This window comes from Periplaneta americana, chromosome 8 (genome assembly GCF_040183065.1).
Source record: "Periplaneta americana isolate PAMFEO1 chromosome 8, P.americana_PAMFEO1_priV1, whole genome shotgun sequence".
NCBI lineage: Eukaryota > Metazoa > Arthropoda > Insecta > Blattodea > Blattidae > Periplaneta > Periplaneta americana.
The window spans coordinates 61,064,315-61,083,992 of record NC_091124.1 but is presented as its reverse complement, the minus strand read 5'-3'; the positions used below and the strand labels follow the sequence as shown (position 1 = coordinate 61,083,992).

Here is a 19,678-nt window from a genome sequence, read left to right as displayed (position 1 = left end):
AACTAACATTGTAACTAAATTTTTTATGGTTTTGAGTTATCCTAGTTAATATGGTCTTAAATTGTTTCTTTTTCTTCCAGTACTATCATTGTAACTCTAAACCTCCTCAATTGTATGTAAAATCTTATTGTTACTCTACATATCTGTATACACTAATTTACACGATCATTTTAAAACTTCATTTTCATCTCCTGAAAAATGTAAGAAACTGAGTTACAATGTTAGTACTTGTGAGAGTCGAATTATATCTTTGTCCCCTTTGCTGTGGAGACCTTCGGCCCTTGGAGTCATGACGCTAAAGTTTTGGTATCTGAAATCGGCGAAATTTTGATCTCCATTACTGGTGATCGTCAACGTTTAAGTCTTGCAATTCAACGTGGAAATGCAATGAGCGTTTTGGGTACTCTTCCCGAGTCCATCCCTTTAGACGAACTCTTTCTCCTGTAAAATTTATTATTCTGTGTGTAAATATTTCTGTTTAGTTTTAAGCCCGGTTCAGACGGTGCGTGTTTCTGTGATGGATTCCAAGGTGGCTGCGCGGATGGGTAGCCTGCGTGGTTACTCGCCGGAAGTAATGCGCTCTGGTGGCTCCGTGAATGGCTAGCTTGCTGGATTTCGAGGGTAGGTTCCTTGCTATTTCTCGTGATGGTTTGCAGGCTGGAAACCAAAGATGATCATATAATATCACCACTGAAACCATGTCGCCCAACTGTAAAACGTCTTTGGTCGCCATGTTCGTTGTTTTCCAACTAAACCTGTTTTTTCTAAATTCTTTAGTTTCTAAGAAACAACAATTAAATATCGGACTTTAGCTGTTTTGATCTTATGGCTTAATTACTTTATTGCGACATTTACTACTGTTAATGTAGGACTTTAGTCTATCAAAAACTTCCACTTGTAGTTAGAATTTCATTCGCCAGGTGACGCGACATAGTTGCCTAAGCAACCAACAAACAAACATGGCATATGAAGAGTCAGACCTGGAGTCCATTCACAACATGTTTGAAGATAACAGTGATGCTGACAAAGATTATCAACCCAATTATGGTGATCTGACTTCATCAGGTAGGTCATTTTTGTAATAAGTATATTTTAATGGATGATTTCTTATTTTTAATTGTATTTTTTGCATAGTTTATATAATGTGACGCTTAGGCAAGTTTGTCTCTTACATTTTTTCAAAACCCATAAGAAATGCAGAGGGTTAGGCACTATTTTTGGTGGATATTTTCATTTTATTTTCAATTAATATTTTATAATGTAAGCAAGTTTAGCTCTATTTGCATGCGTATGAAACATAGGCTAATTAAAGGTAGTATTTTACGAAATCAAATCTATTAAAATCCCTTGATGAGGTTGGTTAGACAAGTTTAGTGCTAAGTACGAATAATTGTTGTTGTTTGGCTAAAATTTACAGCTTATGTCACCACATGTACCATTTTATTTTGTCATCTTTGATGATTATGGAGTTCGGAATGGCATGCCTTCTCAATCATATCAACAATTTTCTCCCACAGACAACCAGTTTTAACAATCCAGATATGGACGCAACTGACGGGGATAATGAATAAAGAGTTCCATATTTTTCTTTGTATTCCAAAGATTTATAGTTTGTAACTTTGTTAATTAGTCCAATAAATCGGTCATCACACCACTGACCAGCAATGATTTTAATGTCTTATACTTTTGAACCTAACTTTTATATCCCACTTATTTGGGTTTCAAATTTTTTTTATGAGGGCCAAACTTGCCTAACATTGCCTATGCCACATGTTTGGGCTTGAAATATAATCTGTTTTAGGGCTAAACTTGCCTGTCATTCGTTTTACAGTTAACACATTTCTGGGTTAATGATATTTTTCAACTTACTTTTTTACATGGACTAGATACATACTAGATTACGGTAAAAGAGGAATAATTTTCTTTTGATATGTGATTATTTAAAAAAAATGACGTCCAAATTTAGACTTTAATAACTCTTTTCAGTGTAATTGTGGTTTAGGCAAGTCTGGCACTGAGCCACTCAATTATTGTTAAATTTAACTTGTGTTAGGTGATTAGCATAAGTATTAAATGTTGTATATCTGTATATATTGTATCGTTATGTTACAGAACAATTATTTTAATTACTTATTAACATATTTATTATGAGGCTTATAATTTATTGTGTCAGTTTCTCCGGGAATTTTTGAGACAAACATAAATAACAAAAAATATGAAGACTCACCCAGTTAATACTGCTTCATCCATGATTTTAAACATGTGAGTGCATTCACATGCTCCGAATTAAGTGCCGCTCTATGTTTAGTAACAATGTTTCCTGCATCACTAAACACGAAAAACTTTTTTTCTGTCAAGCACTTCTCCACAATCGTTTAATTTAAATCCTAACATTTCACCAAGTTTACCTCTCGAATTCTCATATGACATAATGGAGTTTACACTTTACACAAACCACAGAAAATTGATTTTTTTTTTCTTTATCAAACTAAACACACAACCTACATATACCAACTCAGTACAGAAACTGCAACTGCAAAAGTACAGCGGTCGAAACAGAAGACTGGCCCCTGCTGTAATCGAATTACCAGATTTTAAAAAGAGAAGAAGGTAGTTATGCTCTCACTTGCACACAGTGTAGACATGGCTATTTTGAAATGGATGAGGGAGACGAAGCCCAGAAAAGTATATATTTCATATGCTAGGAAGATGAGCTGACAACAAGTTGAAAGTTTTCTTGGAAAACCATAAAACTTAATAAGGGTTTCGCATTGTGTTTCAACTTTCAATAGAGGTAGACTAGGTCACTGTCCTCATATTTCCATCTCTTTCTGAAGTGTTTGTGCAAAGATTTTCCGTATGCTACCTGCTTTGCAATAAAAAATAACAGTATTATTGTGCTTTTTAAGTAAGCAATTTCCGAGAGAGGAATATAGATTAAATATTTTTGATCGATTAATCTTACAACGGAAATTGATCACTTAATGAATTAGATTAATCGATTAAATCCCACAACACTAGTTTTAAACCCATATAGCGACCGAACAATGAACAAATGCATCTGCTGACTGAATTCGGAACATGTGGACGGTACAGCGAAGGTAAACCAGTCATTTGGTTTGCTTTGTATGTGATCCATTGCTTGTCAGTACATCAAAGGAAATTGGTATTCGCTATGGATGGGATTTGTCACCTTTTCGTAGTTTGTTCTAGCAGCAGACCGCAGTGGTTAATATACCTAATTTCACCAACCAGTACTAGTATATCAAAACTGGAATGGATTGAAGAAGATGTCATCAACAAAGGGGACCGTATTTGCGCATGGATCAGCATGAGCCATGGCACTGGATGGCAAATTTTTGGGATTAGTACCATACTCAAGCTGTGAAAATTTGAGAAATGTTATATACATGTGCATTTATGACAAACATTTTACATTAATTTTTATATATCCGAACACTAGGTATTTTTATACTATTTGCGAACAGGATGTAATTAATTAACTAATTAATAAGAGGTAGTAAGGTTGTCTGATTATTATAATATACCAATCAAGGCTTTAATTCACATGTGTGTCACATATTAAAGCTTGTAAGTCACTTAATTTTACATGGCAGCTCATAACATCTCAAAGCAAAATAATACCTGTTCTATGCAAAAATTGGTAACTTATTGGTTAAATACCTGAAATGTTATTATTATTATTATTATTATTATTATTATCATCATCATCATCATCATCATCATCATCATCATCATCATCATCAGTTGAAATGAACTAGTACACAAGTTATATGTTTAAAATGACTGTCTGCAGCAGTTGTTAAATTATGAAGTTTTAAGTTATTAGTATTATTAAGTTCGGATACGAAAAGAATTGAGGCTGAATATAGAAAACAGTGAAAACTTAAAATAATTAGAAAAGAAACAAAAAGTGCTTATGTAGTAAGACACACAAAATCGAGTTGTTCAAAATGAAACTGAGGTATTCTTTCAAAAACTGATGTGAGTACATCGTCACTGTTATGTGATACATCTTCTAAACTAACAATAAGTACGATAATGAAAGTGAAATGAATGGCAGTATTGATCAGCACCCATGTAATCAAAATAATGACTGATGAGTATGGAAATGAAATAAATAAAATTAGATCCAGCATTCTGAGCAATAAATGAAGTAACTAGAGACTATTTCACCAGTCAAGGAGTGAAACAATAGGCCCCTCTAGAAGATTTCAGATCCAACAAAAAGCAGGGCGGTGATCACTGAATGTACTGTAATACATTACTGACATTTAAAGTTATATTTAATTTTATTTCTTTTGTATTATTTTCCCCTTTTTTACTAATTAATTCCATTTGAATATTGATTATTCGATTCTCTGTCTTAATTTTGACTAATTTTCATAATTCGTTATTTATGTAGAGGGGCAACATTTCTTTAGTTGCCTGAGGTGGCAAAAATTTTAAATACAGTCCCGCATCAACCTTATTGAATTATATCGGGACCAGGAAATTTTTGAAAAAATCATGGAACTCGGCTGTTTGGAAACTTCGAATAAATACATAAAACTTGTATACGAATCCTCTGTTGCCAGATATTGAAGTGTTAGTGCTAATCTTTCATGAACAGGTATTGCTTCTCACCAGTCTGTCTTTCTTGCAAAGTGTTAGCCTATTTTGCATAGTAACATTTCAAAGTCTGTTACTGAAATTCGACAGAAGTTTTAAAATTATCCCACTGAATTTAATGTAAGTAATTAAACAAGTCAATGCTTCTATTCTATACCAATTGCGACTTTTGTATAGTGGAATCTGTTACAATCACCCTTTATTCTTCAACTTTATTTTTGTTAGACAGCCCATAATAACTGCTGCACTTATTATAATAAATCGTCTACCATTATTGCGAATAACCAGCAAACACGAATGTTCCCTGACCATTTGCTGATTATTTGTATCTTGCTCCAAACAGTGAAAGTTCGCTTCATCACTTGTTCATTGTTCGTTCCCTATGTGTGTACGCACCTTTATTGATGTCACTAATGAGGCTCAGACCTGTCTTCTGACAGTTGATAAACAAACAAATGTAAAGTAAAATATTGATGTTTGCATTAAGGAACGCACTCGGGACAATTCTAAAGAGGCAGAAAGCTTCCATGAACAGTTCAATACTCGCAGTGCAGAATATGTGGAAGAAATCTTGTCACTTCACTTTGGTGGCATATTGCAGTTTGTGAAGGAAGGTGAAGTGCTGGTAGACAAGGGACAAGCAGATGAACTGAAGAATCATGAAAGTGAGTATCTTTGTTGCATATCATTTAATTTTGTTATTCCCACTTTAGATATTAGATACTTCCAACATGTTATGGCTGGTTCTACCGGTCATCAGTTTTGTTATGATCAGTTCTGACACCAAAATTATTGTGGCTCTACTTGGATAATCAGAGAGGTAATGGTTGAGCTATTATCTTAGATTGGTACTGCGTTTACAACACAGGATCTTATAAAGTACCTGACAATGGCGCTGTCGTCAACTCTCTTGAAACTCATTCTCGGAAGTCTTAGTGAATAACATGCAAAATTATGGTAAACAATCATGCAGGTCATACAAACGCTTCATAAGTTGATCTGGAGCTGTCGAGATTTCCTAGCACGAATCTGTTGACCACTGATGATGGGTCCTTCAACAAATTCCAACTTTTCCTCCTCTCGATGGATAAAATTGCTAGATTACAAAGCCTTGTGCTTGACATGGCTGTCCTGGTGTAAGTTTTTATTCGTCATGATGCAGAAAAATTCTTTTCTGCAGATGCAGTCATGATGGGACAGATCAGTAGGCCTATAATTTGTAAAACTTGGAGTAGTTCCTGGAATGCCAAACCCATGCTTATGTTCTCTAGTTTAGAATATAGGTCACACACATGTTTTGATTTTGTTTCATTTTGTAAAAATTTTGATGGTGAACTTGAAGCTATCTATGCCTCTCTCCAACATTTTTTTCCTTGGTTAAAGAAATGCAAAAATATAGTTCTCTTATCTGATTCCAAAGCTGCAATCCAGGAGTTAGTACAACTACTTTTGCTGTATCAAGAAAAATTAAGGAAATCCATTGTATGTTAAGGTACATTCAAAATTTAAATAATATCTTAGTTCTCCAATGAATCCCAACCCATTGTTGAATATATGGTAATGAGAAATCTGATATGTTGGCCAAGAAAGGAACTAGAAAAAACGTAAAAAAGAACTACAGTTTTCATATGAGTCCATAAAACGAGTTATCAAAAGGAAAACTACCAGCAATTACCACACTAATTCTCCAAGTGAACATCAAAATTAAAGATGGAATAATTTACTACAAGATTTAAAATCCATTCCTGATCTACCACGAAAATCTACTGTGGCTATGTTCAGACTGATTACTAGTCACGACTGTCTTACAAAACATCTACATCGAATCAGCTTATTGGACTCTGCTAAATGTTTATTGTGCAATAAAGAAGATGCCATGGACATGGAATATCTAAAAAATCTGTGAATATGTGGAAAATTTTATGGACCTTACATCTAAATATTGGGAAGAAAGAAGGAGAATGACTTCACCGTTAAATATTGAGCATTAGACACACACACACTTTTTACATCCTTTTCTAAAATGTCTGTAACTTTCTCTTACCATACACTGGTTTACTGGCAGATATGTTATCATTCCTGGCCTTTGAATAATTATTTAACAGTATGTTCGTAATGACTGAAAGTATTTTGTCAGCAAGTTCAATATATTCCATACCACATGGGCATACATCATTTACAAAACCAGCATCACCACACAAAACTGTTTTGCAGAGTAACATCAACAGTTTTTTCTGATTTCCACATTTTACAAATTGTTCTTCATTTGTACCTCTTGAAATCAATGCATTTACAATGCAGAATGCAATTTTTGCAACGTAAATTACAAAATCTGAAGGAAGAGTAAGTCCTCCTCGGTTCAAATTGTCAAAATAAATATCTTGATTGCTGATTTCTTTCCCTACCAAGTAATCAATACAAAGTGGACACTGTAACCTTGAAGATACCTTGAAAGAGGCATAACCTGATATGTACAAAAGGCTGGAGGTATCAGCTTCAAAGGTAAAAGTATCGGGATCTTGGATGACTCTAAAAAATGGAGCTACATCTACAGTTTCATTCCTTTCTAGGTCTATATTTTCTGCTGCTTCAGATGTTTGTGAGGACCATTTTAGAATTCCATACTTGGCTGATTTTATACCTAAAAGAGATTTCATTCTGAGTTTTTTTTTCTGCCTCTAAGACCTGTACAAAGGAAACATTGTAGTTACCACCTGATAACTGCCTATAGCAACTGAAGCATTACTCGAGATTGTCGGTTTGTAACTTTCCTGGCAGTACAAATTCCACATTAAGAGTTTGCAAACTGTATTGTATAAATTAATTAACACAGAGGTACTCTGAAACAAAGCCCTGAAAGTATCAGGAGTTAAAAGCACTCCCATTTTTGCAACCATTGTAAAAATTGTCTTAAAAATTTAAGGTGGGCATCTCCAACACTATTAAAGGGATTCGCCAATTCATTTCTTTTCATAGTACCCAACAGCTTGGATTTCACGTTTACAATATCCACCACTGCAGTATTATCAATACCAACTGACAAGTACCTGGACTTGACACAATATCAGACTGACTTTGAAATTCAGCGTTTAAAGCACTGTAAGTAGACTCATGGAAAATATTGCAAACTAATGAAACTTTCTGTCTTTCTAAGTTGCTTGGGTACAGAGATTTATGATTTAATTTATGAGCAGGTTTCAAGAGAGGACTAACATTATTACCACAGTGATACAGTTGCTTAAGGTCTGAAAATTTTGCAGTCAAAAGCGTGTCTGTGTCTTCAAAATCTGGAAAAATCAATGTTTGAGAAGCATCTTTCTGATTAATCCAGCAGTTTCTAATGTTCTTAAAAATATGAACAAGTCGTATGTAAAAAATGTCTTATATGATGGATCAATGTCATTTGAAACATACCCTTCATTTGAACCCTGAAGTAGTACCATCATATTTCTGTTTACTCTGTGATTGTCTGAAACACCAGAAAGTATATGGCACCCACACTTTCTTAATAAATCAATTACAACATTTATCATATCATATAAATCTTTGCCTGTCAAATTCTTTACTGGGTAAAGAGCAACAATTTCCCTGAAGTTACCAAATAGAGAAGAAACAAAAAATGCCTGGACAGTTTTAGCTTCAGTATTTTGCTGGTTATCATCATATCCGAACAGTTGCCCTGATTTATAATCAATTTGTGGTTTGATATGCATTTCATCAATTTGTAAACTAACTAAACATTCTCTCTCTGTCAAGTTATTTATGGCATTTTTAAGAAAATGTTAATTGTTTGTCATTTAATTTGGCGACACTGAAAACAAAGAAGTCAAATGTTGCAAGTATTTCATATGTGGTAAAACAATCCAAGATGTTTCTCGGATTGCCGCATAACAACTTGGAGAGTGCATATACAACATAAAAGCCTATAAAATATAATCAGTTGAATAATGTTTAGCTTTGCTACAAATTAAATTTAAATGTTCAATTGCAAATTTAATTTGCCTTTCAATGTTCGGTTGTATATCACTGGACTCTCCCAATAATAAAAGAAGAGAATTTAATTTGTACGTAATAACTGATAGCATAGATTGGATACTTTGAGCAGTTACTCAGTCTTTCTCAACAGACTCATATTTCTTCAAACTTTGTTCTAACTGAGACCAGCGGGTGAGTTTCATATTTCCTGTTAATATGTCAAACAGTTCGCTTCTAGCTACTATGTTCTGATTGACACAAACCTCACAATTCATATCATTATTTATTTTAACACTAACTATTATCTGTGGTATGGTTTGGAAAGTGCACTGATAAAGTATTACGTAATAAATATTATAATAAATAAACCAACCCTTTAGCAACCGTGACTTTCCACTAACATTGTCAGTAAACGTAGAGAAGTCCTTAATAATGTCTTTTTCAAGAAAACCTTTTTCTTTTTCAGCATGTGCTTCAGTCTGTCTGGCTCTTCGTTCTTCAGGGTCCCTCAGCTTCTCTGTTTCTGGGGTTGACAAATAAGCTGGCTAATCAGGAAAAATTGTAGGGAGTGCTCCTGTTACTAACTTCAACCCATCTATAGGACGTTCCTTCCACTCTCCCGATGAATCCTTGTATTTTTCCACTTTTATTACATCTTGTTCATGAAAATGGTGTATGCAAACCACAGCCCACTTTGAAGGTTGCCAGTGCTTGCGTGGTATTTTTCTTATCCAGGCTTGGCGAAGTTTCTCTTCATTTGGGAATCTGAATACTGGAACATAACCTCCTTTGCTCGAATAATTTGAAGTGCAGTTAGGAACACAACATTTATCTGGCATTGTAATTAATGCATTCCTGAAAAAAAAAAATTGAATAGTAAAGCAAAACGAGCCAATAGGTAATATTATATTAATAAAACAGAAAACATATGCATAATACATAGGATTTGACTTTAAGAATGTTTGTTATTGTTTTTTGCCTGTTTTATTTCTGTTTTAAAATTATGTTTTTACCTACCTTATATAAATATGTATATATTGTTACTATTTCTTCTGCAGGTTCATTGGTTTAAAGGCGAAACACACATAAAAAACTCACCATAAATTGCAAATACTCTTAAATAAGTGTAAACAAAGATTAAACCTCATATGCCATGTGAGTTGGTCGATGCCCGATGTACATGTTGCCAAGTTTCAGTGTTCCGACCTTCTACTAAAGTCGACCGTGCTTTTACCCTAAATCATGTAATAAATAAGGACAACATACAAAACTATACCAAATTTCTAGGACTTTTTATAGACTCCAGTTTAACATGGGAAAAACATATCGAATATATATGCACAAAATTATCAAGAGTTATATATTTATTAAAGAAATTAGTGACTTGTGTTTCTCAAAATTATTTAAGATGTGCCTACTTTTCGTTCTTTCAGTCGATAATTAGGTATGCCTTAATTTTCTGGGGAAATGGTAGCAAAATTGAGAGTGTCTTGATTTTGCAAAAGAAAGCCATTAGAATTCTATGTCAATCAAACTATCTTGAATATTGTCGACCTCTTTTCAAACAATCACAGATATTAACTGTCATAAATTTATATATATATATACGACCTAGTCCTTTACATTCGACAAAATATAGACAATTACTCATTAATAGCTAATATACATGATCATGAAATTAGAAATAGTGAACAAATTAATATTCCATACTGTAGATTACATAAAATTAGTACAAATTTTTCTGTCCTGGGGATGAAATTATATAATAAGCTTCCCAGTCAATATTATAAGTTACCAACCAATAGTTTCAAAGCTAGATTTTATAATTGGCTTTTAATTAATCCGGGGTTTTCCCTCAACCCAATACAAGCAAATGCTGGGCCCTGGACTCATTTCACTGGCATAATCACCTTCATTTCATTTCAGATACTACATAACCTGAGATGTTGATACAGCATCATAAAATAACTCGATAAAAAAAAAGAAGTATTTTATGGATGGGGAGAATTTCTGAATAGCTACTGCAAAAAGAAAGCCCTTTCGCCTAGAGGTCCATTGCAATCTACAATGTAAAATAAGATACTGTACTAAAAATATGATCCTGATTATCATCAAGCAGATGATATGAAAGCTATATAGTGAGTTTCTATTTTATTTGTCAAATTTATTTTATCTTCAATTTTATTTATCGCATTTTAATTTCAAATGCTATTAAACATCCAAATTAGTCTGTAATAATCGTTTTCTAACATTATTTTAATTATATTTCAAGCCACTGAAAAGAAATCAGAAGAAGAACAATGCGAAAGAGTTGAAAATCTTCAACCGCTTTATATGATGACATTATATTTCAAGTCCCTTGCTGTGATGTCGTGGTCTCAGACTTCCTGCCTAAGACTCACGCTACGGAATGCGTGCTGGTTCGAGTCCTCATGGGGGAAGAAATTTTCTCATGAAATTTCAGCCAGTGTATGGGAACGGTGCCCACCCAGCATCGTGATGCACTCGGGGAGCTACGATAGGTTGCGAAAGCCAGCTATAATGGTTGGGTGCTAACCACACAGTACCTCCATTCTGGTTGGATGATCGTCCACCTCTACTTCGACATGTGGACGTGAGGTCAGCAGCCGGCTGGTCGGTCTGGGCCCTTCATGGGCTGTAGCGCCAAGGATTATTATATTTCAAAACGGCAACATTCAATGACTTTCAAATAAAGAAGCAGTTCTGCAGTCCTGCAGTACAAGACCAATGAAAGGAAAACGAGAATTATATTTTGAAATTATATATAAAATGGTCAAAAGCAAATTAAATGTCTGAGGTAGAAGTGGTGTTTCACTATAATGCACACTGTATCCCATGTATCTCGAAGTTTCCTATTTGGACCTTAATCGTTCTTATTTTGGAAGTTTACACATTGTTTGTTTATATTGCATTTTCCATTGTTGCCATCCAAATTTAGAACAAAATGGCATTGTATAATTAATAAGAAATTATCGTTCTTTACATTCCACTACGTCAATTTCTATTAAATACACAGATAACTAAGTACTAAGTGCTTAAACTTTAAAATTCGTTTTTCTCGAAACATTCTAAAATGGACCTTGATCGTTATTCCAGTGTACCCTTCAAATGTTAACAGAAAATGAGAGAATTTAAATTCTGATGATAAGATTTGGTGACAGAAAGCATAGACCTATACAACAAGAGGTATGCCACCTATTTCTGAATGCTCTCATTTTTCCTGATGAGTGATGACTGGAACTTGAGAGCTCAAAATTTAGTAAACATAGCCAGTCCTAATGACTGTATATTTTGCAAAATGTTCTAAAAGGTTAAAAGTTTATACCTTCTTTCCAGAAAAAGCATTGGCAGTCTTTCTCTGCGGGATGGAAACGATCTTTGGAGGAGTTGAATCGAGAGATCCTGTCTTCATTTCCCAATTTGGTGACTGGTTCCTCACTTCTGCAGTTGGCTCTCACCCAGTTGGTACAATACTATCACCGTTTCCAAAAATTATTAACACCAAATGCTCGTGCGCAGCTGACGAATATTCATCACATCAAGGTGGAGCTAAAGAAATACAAGACAAATTTCTGAAGATATATTATGGCTGCTGTGATAGGTAAATGAGGGAACAGTTTGATGAATAGCTTAATATATTTAAGTTATGAATATTTGACTTTTTAAAATTAATATATTTAAATATTTGTTAGATCTGAATGGTGGGAGAATTGTGTATATATAATCACTTTTTAATTAATCATATATGAACAATTAATGTGTTGATATAATTTTTGTTTTAGTGTTTGAATGCTAGATACTCATTCACAGTAATGTGGTTCAGGTGTTATTTATGAATTATTTACAAAAATGTGAACAAGATTTAAAATTGGAATCATATCATAGTTGAGCATTGTTCTCAAATCACGTGTGACAATCATACTGCTTTTGTGGTGCTTCAGTTTGTGGAAGTTGTACCATTTAGTGTCTGCAATGTTTGAACATAAGAGAGACAATAAGACATTAAGAATTTCGCCTTATTTCATATGAAAAACTAATCGCAAGATCTGTGCTAAAATGCTTAAGCTGTTAAAACATGAATGGGTGGAAGGAGAGAACAGAGAATATTTTTTTAACAAGATGGAACAAACACGACAGCCTCCTCCTGCAGAGCAAACATTGGCAAATATCGAACTTCGTTGTACTTGACAAACTTGAACCGAACATAGTGCCTGTAATGCACAATGCTAATACCAACTGTATTAAATGAATGTAGTGTAGCAAGTTTTTAACAACATATACAGGATGTAAAAAAAAAGTTACAAACCTCGGTGGTAGGTAGATGAGTACCATGTGATCATATTTTGTTAAATAAACCCATGTCCAGAAACACTTTGTTTACATGCTAGCATCTCTGAAATGTGGAGGAAGACATAGGCAGTACAGATGACAAAAACTAGGAAAGAAGTTGAAAATATAATTGAAATACTGTAAGTAAACATTATTTACAGAAGATGCTCCAAATGGCTGCCACCAACTTCGATACATTTTGTGCATCGCCTAGTTATGTCATGTCGAACTCTTGGAAATATCCTTAGCATATCTCGGATGACTCCAGCTGCTACCTGAATTCGTGCCACAAGATCTTGTTGTGTCTCCATGGGAGTCTCGTACGCCAGGGTTTTCATGTACAAAGAAATCCAATGGTGTCAGGTCAGGTGAGTGAGGGGGCCAGACTATTGAGCATGGGTCTCTGGACATGGGTGCAATTTCAATTTCAATTGTCTTTTTTACTGTACTTCTTTCCTAGTTTTTGTGATCCTTACTGCCTATATTCTCTTCCACATTTCAGAGATGCTAGCATGTAAACAAAGTGTTTCCGGACATGAATTTATTAACAAAATATGATCACGTACGCATCTACCTACCACCGAGCCTTGTAGCATATATTTTTTTACACCCAGTATAGTGGAGGAGTATACGTTCATATATCCTAGTCCGTAAAATTTTAAATGAAGGAATAGCATGACTACTGAGCATGTACAGCTTATGAGTGAGAGGTGTTTTGTCTGAATCTGTGGCAGAGAGCCTGTGTGAAGTCGCCATTTCAAGATGTAAGATGTAACAGACACTTATCTCTTTTCTTCTCTGTAACTTGTCTCAGGTCGGTTTTACAACAATTGTCCTAATAAACTTTTTTGTTCCTACTAAGATAAAGAATAAAAAGAGTAAGGATATATTTTTTATACCTTTCATAATTTCTGCGATATTGCTGAATATGTGGAAACTAATTTAATTATCATTATCATCATCATCCTCGTCGTCATCATCATTTTCAGGGATTAAGCCTTGCAAGGCCAGTTCCAAATTTCATGAATTAGAATTGTTGTACCCACCTCTTCTTCAGTCGGCCAACATATCTTCTATCCTTATAAGTTAATGTTAATTTCATAATGCGGTGTTCCTGTATCTGACCTCCATATTCCTTCCGGCATTTCTGTATTGGTGTATATTTTTTTTTGTTGATTTGCAGATATTGAGTTCTCTCCTGATATTCTTGTTCCTGTTCTTGTCTAGTAGAGTATATCCAGCAACATTTCTTAAAAATCTAATTTCTTCGGCCTGAGTTTTTCTTTCCTTATTCTTGCTTAATTCCATAATTCTGAACTTCATTTTAACTGCCATTAGTTCATACAGTTTTAGTTTAGTTTCCTTTCCAGTATTCTTACGTTATCTTTTTATTGTGCCGCACACATAATTAAATGTAATTTCTCGAATACCCCACACACTTTTCTTTCCGAAATATACAAGTAAAAAATACGGGTACATGGCTTATTCTAAGTAAAGTTATCAACATTGCCCAATTTTCCTCCTGCAGAACTCCTAAGGTGATAGTACATACCACTAACTTTCCACGTGAGTATGTCAATATTGTTAACATTGTTAATTGGCATTTGAATTAGCAGTACATGTGTCAGAATCAAGTTCAAGTGTGATAAATGTATAATTTGTGCGTCTTATATTTTCAATTCTCAAAATCAGTACCATCTTAACCAAACTCTTCAACCAGATCATAGAAGGTGATACTATTCCACCAGAATGGACCTTATCATATATAAATGCAATATGCAAAGAGGAACCCAATGAATTATCTAGGTATCAATGTCTTGGCATCAGTGAGTAGGATACTCAGTAAAATAATCAAGATACGATTGGAGTCTTTAATACAAAATAAGATATCCGAAGAGCACGCTGGATTTATAACAGACAAATCCTGTGTAGACCATATATTTACAATTAGACAAATGATGGAAAGAATGTTAACCAAAGCAAAAGAGATGCATTATATCTTCATTGATCTAGAAAAGGCATATGACACAGTACCAGTTAATCGACTTTGGACTGCCCTACAAAATACTGGAGTCCCAAATCCTCTCATAGACCTCATAAGGAGAATGTATAAGTGTATAGCATGTGTCAAAATGGGGGGAAAATCTATCAGCAGAATTTTGTACTACAAAAGGCTTGAGGCAAAGGCGTGGAATGTTACCAACTTTATTTAAAATCTTCCTAGAGAATGCCTCGAAGAAATGGAATGACTCATGCAGAGGTATGGGCATAAAATTAATAACCATATGTTGCATACCTTGCTATTTGCCGACGACCAGGTAATAGTAGGACAAGATCAGTAAGATACTGAGTATATGTTCCGCAAGCTTGTAAGTGAGTATAGTCTACACGGATTGAAAGTGAATTTTATGAAGACAGAATATATGGTTGTTGGAGGGAAAGGAGAGGACTTGGTTGTAAATGGTGTAACAATTAAGAAGTCAGCCAGTTTAAATATTCAGGATCAGTTATAGATAGTTCTGGTACTTGTGAAAAGGACAATAACTAGAAAAGAGAAAAATAACTAGATCCTTGAATGGTATCCTTTGGAACAGAGAAATGACAAAAGCAACTAAAAAATGTATCTTGAAAACAGCGGTAGAGAGTGTCCTTATGTGAATCTCTTTTTTTTTTTAAAGGGCATCAGTCACCTAATGTAAATATTAAGAAAACAGCAAAAAACTATATTAACTGAAACAGATGTTTATAAAATATGTGTTTTATTATTTTTCCGTTTCATCATCATGTACCTTACATTTTAGGGATAATTTGTATTGTTGCATTAATTATTTATCTTTTTATTGATTTTAAAATTTTTGAAAATGATGCCCTTTCAACACAAATTGAAGATTTAATGCATGAAACAATTAAATTTTTAACATTAGAGGAGAAAAATTTGCTCCGGCGCTGGGAATCTAACCCAAGTCCTTGGTTCTATGTACCAAGCGCTGTAACCATTGAACTATGCCGTAGTTCGACCCGGGTTCGATCCTCGGTGCCGGAGCGAATTTTTCTCCTCTAATATTAATTGTTACCATAACAGACGTATTCTGCAGGACTAAAAAAATTATCTTCACTTAAATTAAATATTATTTTTATTGAATGAACAGTGAAGTTATTTATTGCAATAAAGCTAAATCAAACACTAAACTTGTGAAAAATGATATACAATAGTATAGTATAAAATACAAAATTGGTTTCCTTGTGAAAATGAACACACTATATCAGGCTAGTCGTCATCTTGTCTAAGAACTGCTGTTGTCATTGGCCAGTTCAAAATATCATTATAAAGTTCAGCCTTTTCCTCTGGTACAAAGTCTTTGAATCTTAAAAAATCACTCATTTTACTTGATTTAATAGAGACTTTCTTTGCTAGATATGCCTTTCTTTGTGCGGATTGGATCACTTGATGCCGCTGGGGTGCCATCTGAAAAGTATGAATGTTGAGGCCATTGATAGTAGTGTAATCTGTGACATAACCCATTTAGTCCTTTTCAAAAATGAAGTGACTCTATTCAGAGATGGAAAAGAACACCCGTTCTTTCTTTGACTTATGCTCGCTTTTAATCAAAACTGGTATCTTCTTGTAGTAATCCTTCCACCACTGCTTGTAATCACAGATCTCTGATGCTTCTACTTCCTTAACAGTAAATTTCCTGGTTTAGCACTAAGAATGATGTGTTCAACTACATCATGAATAGTGTATATCCTATCATGTCTCCATAGTCTACGTCACAGGGCAGAAAACTGTGCCCCCTGACAGAAAAAACTGTTTTATTTTGATTAATTGTCCCGAATCTGTGAGAGATAAAAGGTATCTACAGAGTCTGGTTTTTGTTTTGAGCTGAGCAATTGTCTGCCTGAGTTCAGTGATGTTTATTCTCCTTTAGGTAGTCACTCAAAAAACTACAAACTTCGTAAGGGCTTTTATGTCCATAGCCTTCATGATACACATAAAGAGTGTTTGTCTTTTTCTTTATGTTGGTTATGCAAAAATCATTAACCGTCAATTGTCTGCGATAAAACAGTTATTGTACCGGTACTTTGGGAAGAGAAACATTCTGCATAAAGTCAAATGCTAATGATAAAACATGTATTTCATTTTGACCTTCTTTTGAACTTTAATATTGTAGAGCATTGTAAAATGTCTTGCTCTTTCTCCTATGAACCATCAACTCGGCCACTGCTGTACGTTTTGCTGCTTTGTTGAGATGAGAAGATTTTATTTTTAAGTTTAGCTTCTCACATATACAGCATGTATCCACTTGTGGCCTCCCAAATCTGTAGTTGAAGTGTTTTCTGAAATAGTCCCAGTATTTCCAGTAAGAACATTTAACATCAGGATGATTTTGTACAAAACACTTCCACATCAGAGTAATATTGAAATCAGCATTTAAGTAGTAGATTTTTTTCCCTGAATAATGAGACTCTATAACTTGTAATGATTCAGTATGTTCTCGAATCATCATTTCAATATCATGTGGTGTGGAATTGGAAACACCTCTACCGCAGTGTTTTTCCTACTATTTTCAAATCACGAACCCTTTGTACTCATTTTACACTAATCGTAAAAACCGATAACATTGCATCAAAACACACCTCGTTCCGATGAGTTCCAATTTGTAAATGATACTTGAAAGAGGCTGAATTTAATCTACTTTACTCCGATCTTGGGCACCTCTGTTTCACTTCTTGCACATCAATAAGCCCCTGAAGATTTAAATCTTGTTGATCCTTTGTGAGCAACTAGTACCATCTTCAGTTTTAGGAACTCACAGAAAAAATAAAATGCTACTCAGCTGCCATATGGTGACATCTTCTGTGTTGAAACGGCATGAGTCAGTGACTGATGCCTTTTCAAAACCAATCTCAGTCTTTGTGTGCAAGTATTTTACCTTTAAAACCGACTATATGATGCCTTTTCAACACAAATGAATGAGTCTATGTCTGAAGATACCAACATAACAAAAAAGTAAAAATGGGAAAATTAGTGACTGATGCCCTTTCAAAACAAATAGGTTCATATATGGGTCAGAGTGTTGGACTTGGAATGACAGATGGAGGAAAAAGTTAGAGAGCACTGAGATGGATGGGTTACGTCGAAGTATGAGAGTGTCTCGGTTGAAGCATGTAAGAAATGATTTTATTAGAGCAGAGATGGAAGCAGAAGAAATTGTAGTAAACAGGAATGAAAAATGGATACTGCAGTGGTATGGACATGTACAAAGAATGGAGGAGGAGAGATGGCCCAGACGAATAATTCATTGGTCCCCCACAAGGACAGAAGGAAAAGAAGAAGGACTCGTTTAAGTTGGTGTGGTAGTGTGGAAAAAGTTATGATTAAATTCAACTTAGAAGATGGACAGTGGAATGATAGATCCTTACGGTGGACAGGAATTAGAAGCAACCGCTGAAAAGTGGATAGCTGAATTAAGAAGAAAATCAGTACCACTAAAGTATGAGATTGTGATCCTTTACTTACAGCAGAAATCTTAAAATGATCAAAGATGCGGAGGAACATGGAAATCGTAATGCATGCTAATAATGTTTCAGGATATCATGTAAAAGGCCAATTGAGACGACAGCTGACATGTGTACAGTGTGTGTGCATAAGATGGGTTTGAAATGCGTCTTATTCCAGTATAAAATGTACTTATTTATTTATTAACTGAACTATATTTGTGTTTTAATTTGTCGTGAATATATTTTTTCTGAAGTTTCATTTTTGTAATTTTGTTTGTTTTATTTATATTTTTTGCCTTTCAAAAGTGGGGTGTGCAGCTTATGCGAGGACTTGAAGTATTCGAGAAAATACGATAAATGTATTTATAATGTCTTCCTTGTATGGTTCTTATGGTGGTGAAAATGACACCTTTATCTTACAGTACAATTATTTAGTCCTGACAGTCATCAGCAGTGTGTGCCTGGGTCAGGCGAGTCCATTTAGTTATGCCAAGGGGTGTTTGGGTTAGTCGCTTGCGGTAGAGTTGTATGTTTCTAGTACAGTTAAGCTGTACTGCATTCCTTTACTGACCGCTTACTCTTATCTCTACTCCAGAGCTCTCCCCACTACTCATATTACTTCCCCTCTTTCACGTCGTCGAGCTGTCAGGACTAAATAATCGGTCTGTACATCTTTTCTTCTTTCTCACTCTTTTTAATCTGTCGTCAATTAAATTTTTACAAATTTATTATTATTATTATTATTATTATTATTATTATTATTATTATTATTATTATTATCACTACTATTAAATGTTGCGTTATACAGTTTTGTTTTATTATAATCCATAATGTGGTTTTATTAAAATTATCAAAAGCTTCTTTAAAATTCATAAAAAGCGTACATGTTATGTATGACTTGAGGCTTTCCCGGCGTTTGATATAGAATAACTCTTCTTGGGTTCTCAGCCAGGTGAGTTGGAGATTAGCTTCCAAGCTTTCGACGGCTAGCTCTGCCATCTTCTTCAGGGATGAAGTGATGTGGGACCACATCTAGCCGGTATATATGCAAAAGTAGGGCTTCCCGCTGCGGGCCAATCTGGAGCTAGTTCCTAGTCCCGACCGCCAGGCGCATTCTGGTTGGTGGATGCGGCAGCCAATCAGGAGCTACTTGCTGGTCCCGACTGTCTGCCATGTGCTGGTGGTCTAAGTGTATTGATGGCAGGTTTCCATGCTGTAC

At 34.6% G+C, this 19,678-nt stretch overlaps 1 long non-coding RNA gene across 1 annotated transcript; it reads left to right on the top strand.

The window, feature by feature from the left end:
* The first annotated feature begins 724 nt into the window (after nt 1–724).
* Nucleotides 725–17,313, top strand: LOC138704740 (uncharacterized). The gene is made up of 3 exons (XR_011333417.1): nt 725–1,065; nt 5,120–5,297; nt 11,965–17,313. It is a non-coding gene; the product is annotated as an uncharacterized lncRNA (long non-coding RNA).
* The last annotated feature ends 2,365 nt before the right edge of the window (nt 17,314–19,678 follow it).